The following is a 12,881-nucleotide window of genomic DNA, read 5'->3' as shown; positions in this document are numbered from 1 at the left end:
GAGCTGCAGGCAAATTCTGCCTGCACATTGCCTTGTGGCCCACTGGCCCCTGGCTTCTCCTGTCCCCAGAGCCTCTCTTCCTTTACTTGAGCCCCGACCAGGCAGCGCTGTGTGCGCAGAAGTTCAATGCTAACAGGAACTCGTTGCATTTGCAGATAACTCCTGACTGCTTGGGATGGACCCATTAGGAGCTCTCAGGCCCAAGTGCTCACGGGGGAGGGGCGCTCCTTGTGGGAACTGTGTGCTCCGAAGCTCCACAGCCTGTGGGCACATCAGTGTGTGCATGGATAACATATGCCCACGCAGTTTGGCAACAACACTGGCCCAGCAGGCTGAATCCAACCATATGTAGCAGAGCATGGCTACAGTGTGCTTTTAGAGTAAAGTTAAAGCAAGCTTCCCTGACCCCCTCTCACTTTAGAGGAGGAAGCTAGCTGGCGGCCGTGCACATTGATGACTGCATTCCAAAAACCGATATGTATTTATTGAAGCGAAATTCACATACTATACAATGAGCCATTTTGAAGTGTACAGTTCAGTGACATCTAAGGTATTCACAATGTTGTGCACCCATAATTTCTAGTTTCAAGTTTTTGTCACCCTGGAAGAACACCCTGTACCCATTAAGCAATCATTCCCCCATTCTGGCCCCTCCCCCATTCCCTGGCAACCACTAATCTGTTCTGTCTTTATGGATTTGCCTATTCTGAATATTTCATGTAAAACAAATCATGTAATATGTAATTCTACATCTGGCTTTTTTTTTTCCCCCCAGGGCTGAGGACCAAACTCCGGGCCTTGTGCATACGATGCAAGCACACTCTTGTCACTGACCTAAATCCCTAACCTCTGCAACGGTTTTTTTTTTTTTTTTTTTTTTTTCCACTTAGTGTGATGTCTTTAAGTTTCATTCAAATCGTAGCAAGCATCACTACTTCTTTTTTAAGGTTGAATATTATTCCATTGTATGTATCTATCTATCACATCTGTTGACAGGTCTATCCATTGATAGATAATTGGGTTGTTTCCACTTTTGGACTATTACAGTGTTTCTGTGAACATCTGTGAACAAGTATTTGTTTGAGTCTCTGTTTTCAATTCTTTGGGGTATATACCTAAGAGTGCAATTGCCAACTCGTTGGTAATTCTATGTTAACTCTTTGAGGAAGTATATACTTTATTTGATCTTCGTAGGATCCATGTGAGGTAGGCAGGGCAAATACTAAACATCCAGTTCATAGCACCTCATTTGTGCTAGTAAATCAAAAAGTTGTCATTATGATCAGACACAGGAGCAGAGACCATGTGGAAGTGACTTGCTCAGGCACATTCTCAGTGACTGAATCAGAACTAGGTGGAGGGCTTCCCATTCCTAATTTGTAAAGTCAGTTTTCTTGGAACTCAGGCCACAGTTTTTTGTTTTTTTGTTTTTTTCCCAAAGAACAATCCCAGGAGTATGAATTTCCCCAGGAACTTGAAGATCTGAAACACCTGTTCCAAGGAAAAGAGACTGGACAATGGAACAGAGAGTGGCACTGATTGCAACTGGCAGCTGGTTGAGCTGTCACTTTCCCTGGGTTCCTCTGGTCCCTCCAGAGCCTTTTGTTTTCCTGCCTGAGGTCCATCTGCACAAGTTGCTGCACTGAGTCTTCCCCTGGGGTAGCCCAGGGGCGCATGTGATCTGGAGGCTCGCCTCCTGGCAAAAGGATCTGTTGGCCTGTCTTTCATCTGGGAGCCTGAGTGAGTGTCTCATGTCTGCATTAATGTGAACCCATCAGCACCCCGGAGGGACTTGACCCTTCACCCTTGCTTCAGAGGGCAGGATTTACAGCCCAGGACATTAAGTGACTTCCCAGAAGTCAGGCAAACGAATGATAGCTCAGATTCCTGGCTGGAGCTTTCTGACTAGTTCCCTTCTTGCTCTCCCCTGTTGCTGTCCTGTCCTCCAACACCAAGAGTGGGAGCCCAGACCCCTGGAGAAGGGAACTGTCATGAACTCACGCAGGAAGATCAGCAAGAAGCTGTGTACTTTGACCTGCCCTTGGGCAAGATGAGCCAAACTCCTAATCTTGGAGCCGATCTTGCTGATTCCTGCAGGATAGCAGAGACATCTCAGGAGAAAGACGTGGTAGACAGGCTGTCCTGGAGACTTGATAATTATTGTTTTGTTTCTTTAACCCATCCATCATCTCATCCTTACATTTACCCTTCTGCCCTCTCCACTTCCCTTGCTTCTTGTGAAAAGTCCATGGTTTTCCTGCTTTTAAAAAGTGGCAGCTACTCCCACATTTTATGGTTCTGGAAATGTCGAAACCAGTTGGAAGTTGTGCTTTGTACTTTTTTTTTTCCTTCCTCAAGAAAGGAATGGGGAAGAGGCCTAGAGAGGCGGCTAGCACTCACACTGGCTTCTCTCTCAGAGTCCTGCTGCCTCCATTGATTCTTAAAGATATGGAGGCCAGAATGGGATGCATGGGCCAGTGGAAGGTAATGACCTGCTGGAAGATTGTGGTTACCTTGGGGAGAAGGAAAGGCAGAGTGATAGGCAGGAGACAGCAAGCCAGGTTCTCAGCCTGACCTAGATGGTGGCTTTGTGGTTCTGTTGCTTTCCTTGAGCTCGGCATTTGTGTTTTGTGCAATTGAAGTGCACATGTGTCATTAAACGTCCCAAGAAAATTTTTTTAAGAACACTGGCTTAGGAATCAGAGTGTTTAGGGTCAGTCTTGCTTCTTCTGCTTATTTATCATGAGATCAGAGGATAATCTCTTTAATCTCCCTGGCTATTTCTATAAACTGGGGAGCAATAAAACTTCAATCCCTCAGGTTGATAGTGAGATCAAGTGAAAACTTCGACATTGTCCGTGCCTGGTAAATTATAAAGCATGATTCACGTGGAAACTGTTACTTCATGGAGATAGCAGGAGAGTGAAGGGCACCAATGGGGATCAGGCCAGCCATGGAAAGGCCACCAGTGGGCTCCAGGTTGGGGAAGGATGGAGGAATTAGTTGCCTAACATAACTGGAATAATTAACCACATGGAGTGGTTTAAAACAACGGAAATCCATTTTCTCTCAATTCCAGAGCCTAGAAGTCTGAAATCAAGATATTGGCAGGGCCTGGTTCCCCAGGATTAATCTCTTCTTTTGCTTTGGCCCTTTTTTGGGGGCCACAGCTGAAACTACAAATGGTTCTGGTCACAGCTCCAGGTTCAGGGGAAAGGAAAAAAGTGGTGGTGTTTGTTCATCAAGCAGTGTTGAATAGAGCCTTTCAGAAGGGCCTTGCCTGGCCGGCTGGCTGGTAGCCGGCAGGAACTGCTGCCAGGTACATCACCAGCCTCGGAGAAGCTGTCTATTCTAGCTTTTTCCTCTCAACAGACCAGTCACCTAGAGAAGACTAAAGATGTCCCTACCACTTGAGCTAGGCTGGAATGGCCCAAAGCATCCACAGTTGGAATCAGAATTCTAGAGAACGAGTTGTCAGTGGCTCCTGAATTTGACTCTACTCAGATTCGCCCAGGGTGGTTCTCAGACTTGACGGGCATTGGAATCACCTGGAAGGCTGATAAAATGGGGACTGCTGAGCCCCATCTCCGGGGTCTCTGGCTCAGTGAGTATGGGGTGGAGAGGAAGAGACTGCATTTCTAGCAAGTTCTCAGATACTGCCGTCACTGCTGCTGTTGCTCTGGGGACCACACTTTAAAAGCCACTGGTCCAGGGAGTTTTAATAGCCTCAGGCCCCTGTCTAGGAAATTCTTAGAATAGGATGGGGCCCAGGAGTCTGCATTTTAACAAGCTTGTTGGAGATTTCAAGTTTAAGATTTAGGAATCTTAGCTCTACATTGTGAGGTCAGTATGGCCCGAAGACACATCTCAGGGAGGTCCTTGGGAGGAGGGCTTTGAGCCCATTTCAGGCCAGGGCAGAATCCATATTGATGTATATCTCTGTATTTGGCAGGAAGTAGCATGAAAGAGGAATGAAATGAGACTTCGTTGCTGAGTGGGAGCTGGGTGTGCCCTAAGGTGAATGGAGGTTGTGCACTTTGGTTTTTTTTAGTGGGTGAGAAATTAGATGTGGCTGGTGGTCCCAGTCAGTCTAGGACTTCCCTCTACCTCATGGGGGAAACATTTCCCGACTTTGCATGAGGAGCTAGATAAGGTCCTGTACCTTCTTTACTTCTTAAAATTCCCCTCTTATTAAAATGAGTAGAATAATGCAAAGGTCCCTTTGAGATTAGGAGGAAACAGGAACTGAAATCATGATTAGCATCTTTAAGCCTCATGCCATATTTGGGGCACCTCTTGGTGAAATGAGACAGGGTTGGGGAGACAGGAAAGAGCAGAGATTTGTCCCTAAGACGGGGGCAGTCCTTGCTAGAGGACCCACCTGCTGGACTGGGAAGGGTCTAGCCCAGCAGGCTGGATGCAGTGGTGGTGAGGATGCAGCAGGTGACGGCTCAGGAACTCTTGGAGTTGTGTGTCTGAAAGCGGAGTGGTGGCCTGTTTGTCCCGCAGGTGGGGCCCAGCAGAGATGTGGGACACATAGGCTGATGTGATTGGGAATTGTGGCAGTGCAGTCCATGTGAGGGACTTCTGCTGCTGGCAGGACTTTGTATCATGGAGCAGAAATAGAAAAAGGAAGGAGGGTGAATAGCTTTCGGCTCCCATGCTGGGTCTCATGGATTGGTAGTGGCAGTCTAGTGTTCCACATCAAGGGAGATTTTAAAATCTGACTTCAACAGAAAAAGTAGGAAAGAGGCATGTGATCAATTAAGGACAACTACCATGAGGGCCTCATGGGGATTTGCTGTCTCTGGGCAAGAGTAGAAGGGCCGCGATGTTAGACAGCTCCCAGAGGCAGGAATTCCACTGATGGAGCCTTTCCTGTGATGGGTGGAGAGATCTGGGTCCTCAGGGTGCAAGGTACTGGCCTTATGAGCAAGGCAGAAGGCTGGTTATCGGAGCTGGAACCTGAAGCCAGGGTGCATGAACAGTCAGGGGACATCGTGCACAGTTCCAAAGCACTGGGCTTGAGCACCTTAAATCCTTCTTGCTCAGGACCTGGACTGGGACATGCGACTGCACTGTGGCCCCTGTTGGAATGGCAGTCTGCCTCTGAGACAGCCTGGACTGGCTTATTCAGGGAAGAAGAAAGTTTGACTTCCTTGGGGCTCCTGAGTCCTGTTGGCAATGCTGACCTTTCTGTCCTAACCTCATCCATCCAGGCTCTGAGGCCAGGCCTGGACAAGTCATTTGGGAAGTGTCTGAAATCAGAAGAAAAAGAAAATAGCAAGATCTGGGAGATCCATTAACTTTTCCATCCCGTGTCCAGACACCTGGTTTTCCACTGGGGAAATTCATGAGACTCCTCTGCCTTCTTGACCCTGGTGGCCCTGGCTGGGCCTCTGAACTTTGGAGCTTCCTTCAGAGGACAGCCATGCATCAACACAGGCGCCCTCACCCTCCAGCTGCCTGTCTTCTGGGCAATCCCAAGTTGCTGTGACTAGCCTGTGCACATTCCTATCTGAGGACAGAAGAGGTCGTGTTGGGCTCACAATTAAGTTCCTGAAGCTGCAGAGTGGAGCCGATTAGTATGCAAGACCCAAACAAATCTTGTGTGGCAGACTGAGGCTGGGGATCTGGCCTCAGGGCTTCTGGGATCCAAGCAGAGCTGGCAACGGAGAGAAGCAATGGGAAGGCAGCGCCTCCATGCCACCTGCTTAAGTAGTTAAGCCGTGGGAAGAGCCTTGGACTGGTTGGTGCCTCAGACATGCAAATCAACCCCCTGAAGCATTTTCTGTTCCTAGGGTTGGTTCTGTAAAAAGCCCTCTATTTCTTCCCCAGGGTCCCAGGGGTGCCATCAGTTTTCCTCTCCTAAGTCACTAAGTAGTACCTACTTCTCCTGAGAGAAGGAACTCAGTTAAAGCCCATAAAGCTCTTAGAAATGGCACCGGGCACAAACACAATGGTTAGTAACTGCCAGTTAGAGTCACTACTTCTATTTTTCTTCTGAATGTTATACAATTCTGATATCTGTGTCTCTCTAGAACATCTCTCATCTCAGATTCCATAGAAGTTGACCTCTCTGCCTAGCGTTCCCAAATTTCTAATTGTATCCGGATCACTAGTGGCATTGTGGACACAGCCAGGGGGACTCTGCTTCTGGAGATTCCAATTCAGTCATTCTGTGTTTGTGATTTTTAACAATCTCTGCAGGTGTTTCTGATGAACACAAGCACTGTGACTTTGCCTAGGCCATTTGTTTCCCCTGTCAGGCTTGGAGACTTGAGGTTCTTGTCTTATGGTTCCTGTCCCTCAGCATTGAATTAACCTGAGAACTTTTTCTCCTTAGAGAAGGACATCTGGGGAAGGCATTTGAATATATTTGCATCTCATTAATCATCTGGAAGAAATGTGGACACTTTGACGTATTGCAGAAGGGGTCAATGCAGATGATGACAATCTCCATAGGGGTATGAGTAGGCCAAGTTCACAAATGTGACTTTGACACCATAATGTCAGCTTCTAGCACTAGTCATAGTGGACCTGGGCGTGACAGAGTGTAGAGAAGGGGCGCTGAGCCAGATGTCTTTGTCACTGATTAGCCCTGCACTCCTTCTTGGAACTGAGGACTTCCTGCAGCCCTCCTTGCCCTCAGACTCTACCACGGGCCACTGTTCTTCCTGTTCACCCAGCAGGCCGCTTCCTGCATCCTGTCTGCCTCCTGCCACACGCTTCCAGGCTCCATGTTGCCTGGGTCACAAGACTACCTTTGAAGGCCTCTGGTTCCTTCCCCCTGATTACCTCATACAACATGGTTCTGCTCTGTAAATCCATTGAGATGGACTAGGAACCAGGAACACAGGGGCTGCTTCTGAGGGGTTAAGCTGGGAAAAGGAAGGGGAGTGACATCCCGGTTGTGGTTGGAGAGAAGTGACATAAAGGTGATGTACCTCTAGGCTGATGGCACCAGCTACTGAGATGACACAGTCACCAGGAAAATAAACCCAATTAAAGCTGCGGAGCTGGATGGTCAAAAAATGGGGCCATTGCCATCACACCCTCGAGGCACTAGTTAAGCCCAACTCCAAGGCCCAGTGAGTCCTCAGAATGCTTCTTGTTGGAGTGCCCAAAGGAGCCACTTACCATGTGCTTGAAGCTGATGTGGAGGTGACACCCAGTGATCATCCCTGTCCAGAAAAATGTGCAAAACAGACAAGCATCATCACAGTAGAACCAGCCTTAACTGCCGTCTCATGACAATTCCGCAGGCACGTCAGGAGAGTGGCTGTGCAGGGGACGGCAGGGACTGCTTCCCCCTCTTCCAGGGCGTAAGCTACCCTACATTTCCCAGGCTCCCTTAGGGCTCCCTATGGAGATGCAACTGGGTTCTAGCCAATGGGATGCTAGAAGTTAAGTGGTGCCTCCAGGCCTGGCCCATAAAAGTCTCCCCCACACAATCCTTGCTCCTCCCGCCTTGGGAGCCCTGGGATGAAGATGGCGAAGTGATAGAATAGAAAGAACCCGAGTGCTGGCCGCGGCCACCACAAGAGCTGCTTGCCAGTCAGGGAGATTCATAGGAGATTTTTTGTGAGTGAATGTGTTTCTATCATATTTGAACTATGTATATTTTTAAGTTTGTGACAGCCGTTGGTGTTGTTTTAGCTAATACGAGTGAAGTAGGACTTGCAGGGGCCTAAACCTGAGGGACCTGGAGTAGCGGGGAAGAAGGAACCATAAGACAGGGCAAGGAGCTAAACCTTTAGAGGATAGTCCTTTCCTGTCCAGGGGTCCCAGGAGAAGAAGAGGGATGCTGGGGTGGAGGAAGGGTTGATGTCTAGACTGGACAAGGGAAGAGGAAGCAGGGAGAGGGCAGGAGACACTGATAGGGAGGGACAAAGCCCATCTTCTATTGGCTTCTCAGGCTCCTGAAGGCCAAGAGTCCTGACCTCTTCTTCCTTTTTGCAACCTCTCCTTGGATCCTTCTTTTTTTTTTTTTTTTTTTTTTTTTTATTCCTGTGTTTCCTCCATTTTTTTTCTGCCAAGAGGAAGACCTTGGCACCTTTGTGAAGGAGAGCCAGAGAAGACCTTCGAAAAACACCAGCTCCAGAGAGAAAGAACGCGAACAAATCCTGATGTTAACTGAGGAGAGACGGCTGCCTTTCAAATTTGTGTTAACAAGTTTAAGTAAGTCAATCAACCTTCAGGGCTGGTTCTCAGGGGAGGCAAGGGAGCAAGGGATTGGAGATCTAAGGCCCAGAGTCTTAGATGAGAGTTTGGTGTATTTCAAGGGAGAAGAAACCTTTAGTTAAAAGCTATTCCAGTGCCAATCCAAAGGGAAACAGAGCCAAGTGAACTACGAAGTAATTTCTGACCTTGGGAAAATGGAAGGCAAAACCAACCAGCCCCAGGCCTGCAGGGGACACTGAGTTTATCAATGCTGTGCTCACAGGTTCTCTAACTCTATTAACAAGGTATCTAAAGGGACAGTGTTGACCGAGCTGAGGCCTCTGAGGGAGCACAGAAAGGTTTCCAGAAAGGGTCCAGGTCTTTCCCTGCTAGCTCCCACCTCCTTTCTTGGTTGCAGACTTGCCACCAGGGTACAGTGGGTGATGTTTTGGTCTCTTTGGATCCTTTTATATGGGACAGCGTCCAAGGGTTTAGTCTCTGGATTACCCTCAAATATCAGTCAATGCAAATGACATATTTATTTTGCAGAAATGTTCTGATTTTGGAAGTAAGAGTTGAGGCAGGAAAAAAACCCAGAAGAATTGAGAATTTCCTGGGAAGGAATTATTGTAATACAATATCAGATCTAGAACTATTGGGAAATGGCAGTAGCAGCGTAACGGAGGGAAGAGCTCTGGAGTCCCGGAGTTGGGAGTCTATCTTCATTTCACCTGTGCAGTGTCTTTTTGGTTCTTTCTTAAATATGCCTGGTCATTTCTGGAATTCTCTAGTTTTGTGCTCACATTTGTCACTCCATTTTTTAGTTTATTTTAACATTTGATACAGCATGAATTGAGATTAAGTACCAGGTATTCCAATATTCAAAGGCTGGTGGGGGCTACCTTTGTTATGGTGGTTAATTTTGAGTGTGCTTGGTGATCTTTGATTGTGAGCTCAAGTTTGGTTGATTTTCATTTTTGACAATTCTAGGGAACTAAAGTGAAGATGTTATCCTCAGTGATAATTTACTTTTGTTTCTACTGTAAGTTAGGGGTACTCTGAATTAGGGACTTCTTTGTCCCTGAGTGGGTCCTTAGTTTAAGCTCAGAGTCTTGGTTTCAGCTTTTCCACTCTGTAGATGGCCCAGGCTTAGTCTCCTGAGGTCAGCTTTTATCATCTGAATTACCCTCACTTTTCACTTATGCTTATCATTCACAGCACAGGTTTTAATTCAAATGGTTTTGGGGCCTTTTGGGTTCTTGTAGAGTTATTTACTATGAGCCTGCCTCTGAAATGTGTATTATGTTTCGTACAGGATCTAGCAGTTTCCTAGAGGACACCTTCAGAATCTCTAGTTCTTTCGACTGGTGGTATCTGAAATCAAGATCTGTTTGTAGCTGCCTCTGACAAGGTCCAACCCCATGTAAGGAACTCAGTATTTTAAACCTCACTTTGATTATCTGTAAAATGGCACATAAGAATATCCACACTGGCGAGATGTGCAGATTAAATAAGATCATTTATTCCTGCAGTTCTCATTCATTTTCCCACTGCCACACACGTGAGAAATGACATTCATATGCACAAAACTAAATTTGCATATTATCAAAAAATTTCAGGCAAGTAAAGCACTACAGTAATCTGTATTTGTTACAACTACTATTATAAGTGAGAGGTGGTTACTTATATAGGCACAGATAAAATTGGCCTCATGTGATACAAAATGTGTTCTACCATTACTAATTTTTCCTCTACTCTGAATGGCATTTTGGGACACAAAGTAACACAAGATTGACATTGAATTCTAACACAATATTTAAAAGCATAAATAAATAGAAAATTTTGGTATCCTAAGTAGGCCGGTTAGTTGCAAGGAGCTTGCTCGCCTGCTTTGGGTTGAACTCGAGCCAGGAGGCTACTGGGATTCAGCCACCTCTTCCGTCTCTCTCCTCATCATGATGTCTGCACGTGTCTGTGTGTCTTCTTTTCCTTACGGCTTCTGTTCACTCTGGTTCTGTTCCCATATAACCTTGTCTTGCTGGAGACCACCATGGCCTTTCCCTTCCCTGTATATTATGATGTTCCCACTTCAGTGCTCACTACTCAGTACCTCCTCCTCCCAGTACTTCCCAGCTCGGCGCCCTGAGAGCAGCATCTGATCATCTCCGTTTTCTGCTGAGCCAGGTGCCCCTGGGCCACCTCTGGCCCACTGAACAGTGTCCCAGGAGACAGAACCAGGTGGGCAGGGCAGCCTTTGCTTAAGATACACTTAGGGGAAATGGTAGAGCAGGGCTACACCAGTGTCAAGGCATCGTGATGGAGGACTGCTGCTTGCTGCTTGTGACAACCAAGCAGCTTGGTGGTTTTTATGCACCACAATTTTCAACCACGAACCTATGAGGACAGGTGACCTCAAGGATCCCTTCCAGCTTTGGCTGTTAATGGAATGAATGCATACACCTGACAGCACCTCTGGTAGTTAGGAACCTTGATGGCCACCCATTTCAGCCCTAGCCATCTATATGTGAGCAGTACGAAGAGACACTAACTTATCTAAGTGACAGAGAGCCCTGGAGCTGAGCTAACAGGACAAGGAGAACCTAGTGGCTAACAGCAGGGACTCTGGAGTTGTATCACCTGGGTGTGTCTCCTGGGTCCATCATTTACGAGCTGTGTGACCTTGAGCAAGTGTTATCACCTCTCTGTGTCTTATTTTCCTCAATTGTCCTTACACAATTGTGGTGGAAATTAAATGAGTAGATACACACAGTCTCTGATCCATGCTATTATAATAAATATCCTACAACCAGAGAAACAACAGTTGTGCCCCATTTATGTACAATGAATCAAAATAAATAAATTTTAAAAATAATAAATACCCAGTAAACATTAGTTATTATATTCTATTAGCTTGCTGAATATATCCACCTCTATGATCCTAATCTTTTCTCTTTGTATGCGTATGTGTGTGTGTGTGTGTGTTGGGGATGGAACCAGGGCCTCAAGTATACAGAGCAAGCACCCTACCTCTGAGTTCTATGTCCAACCCTTTTTATTTTATTTTGAGACAGGGAGTCACTATGTTGCCCAGGCTGGCCTTGAATTGCGACAATCCTGCCTCAGCTTCCTGAGTAGCTGCAATTACAGGCATGTCCCATCACACCTGGTTCTCTATGATCCTAATTCTAATGCAACTGACAGAGCCTTGAGTCTGTTCTTAGAATCCCTGAGAAAAGCTTCACACACACTTCAGAGAGCCTTTACTGCATCTCATGGCCCCTACAAAAGCAGACATTTTCCCTTGATTCTAACCTCATTCTGCTACCCGGGAGCTCATGTCTGCTTTGTGTCTTTCTGTCCTCAAACGGAAGAAGGGCACACGGTCCCTCTTTTGTGTGCCACATGGATCCACAGCTAGAGACAAATTCTACCCTTTGATGGTGGGAAGCGGGCTGTAGCTGGGGAGGCTGGATGCGTCCATCCATCCCTTCCCCGGGCGCCAGACCCCCACCCGCTGCCCCATCCACCTTCCCTCCAAAATGCTTTTAGCTTAAACCCAGTGAAACCCTCCCCTTGGAAAGTCAACACTTCTATCATACAAGAATTGTATTGCAAGTATTTGGTCATTTTCCCATTAAACACAAGACGTGGGAGAACAAAATGAATTTTTTAAAAAGTGCATTTAGGTGTGTGTAATTGCTTTTTTTGTTCTCTGATCATTTCTTCAAAGTCTTTCACTTCCTGTATTTTTAGAAGATGATGATGTCCTCCAGGTATTTCAACAGGCTTGTCAAAGCCATAAGACTCTCTCCTGCACACACATAATCACATCTGCCTGTGGCAAGGCAGACAGAGGAACACACAACCACACACATATAATTCTATGTACATCCCAACCCATACACATCTCCATAATGGCACTCACACAGGCCTACCTGCACACACACACACACACACACACAGCTGCAAACACTCAGGTTCACAAAAACCCACACCCTAACATATACATCTGACCACACAGACAACCATTTCTGCAGAGTCTCAAGCATATACTAACATAAAGTGAATGTGCACAGGGCATTTTTATGGCGAATTAAATTGGGGGGCAGGAAAGGGAATCACATATTTTCAGGGAGGGTTAGAAATCTAGCTGAATTCCTAAACCTGCTAGTTCCCCATCTTTGTCCTTGGCCCTGCAGTGAGTTGACCTGACTTTGAATGGAGTAGGACTAGGGGTTATTCTAACTCGGAACAGGAGACACTTGAGAGTCCCATGAGGCGAGGCAATGTGACCATGACCATGAACAAAGGGGTAAAGAGCTCCCCTGTTAGAAACAAGTGTCCAAAAAGCAGCAAGTTGCTTCTGTACCAGAGCCAAGGAACAGCCAGGTGCTGGTTACATCCCTGGGGCGCGGGGCTGGGGGCGCGGGGCTGGGGGCGCAGTGCTGGAGACGCAGACAGACAGGGTCCTGTTGTAGGAGAGAGCCGGGCGGGCAGGAAGGAGGAAAATCTGAATCCATAAGCTTTCTCTTTATACAAACCAGACTCATAAGTGTTCTGTGTTTCAGCTGGAACTCCCATCACAGCTGCTCTGTTTACTTACCTACTGGCTGCGTGTCTCAGGACCGGTTTTGTCCCTCTTGAAAAGGAAGCCAGGCAGAGTTGGGAAAATATTTCCTTAGCCAGCTCCTTAGCACTGCTGTCTGAGGGAGACCATC

The sequence above is a fragment of the Sciurus carolinensis genome, chromosome 12 (genome assembly GCF_902686445.1).
Source record: "Sciurus carolinensis chromosome 12, mSciCar1.2, whole genome shotgun sequence".
Classification (NCBI taxonomy): Eukaryota; Metazoa; Chordata; class Mammalia; order Rodentia; family Sciuridae; genus Sciurus; species Sciurus carolinensis.
Note: the sequence above shows the minus strand (reverse complement) of the source record.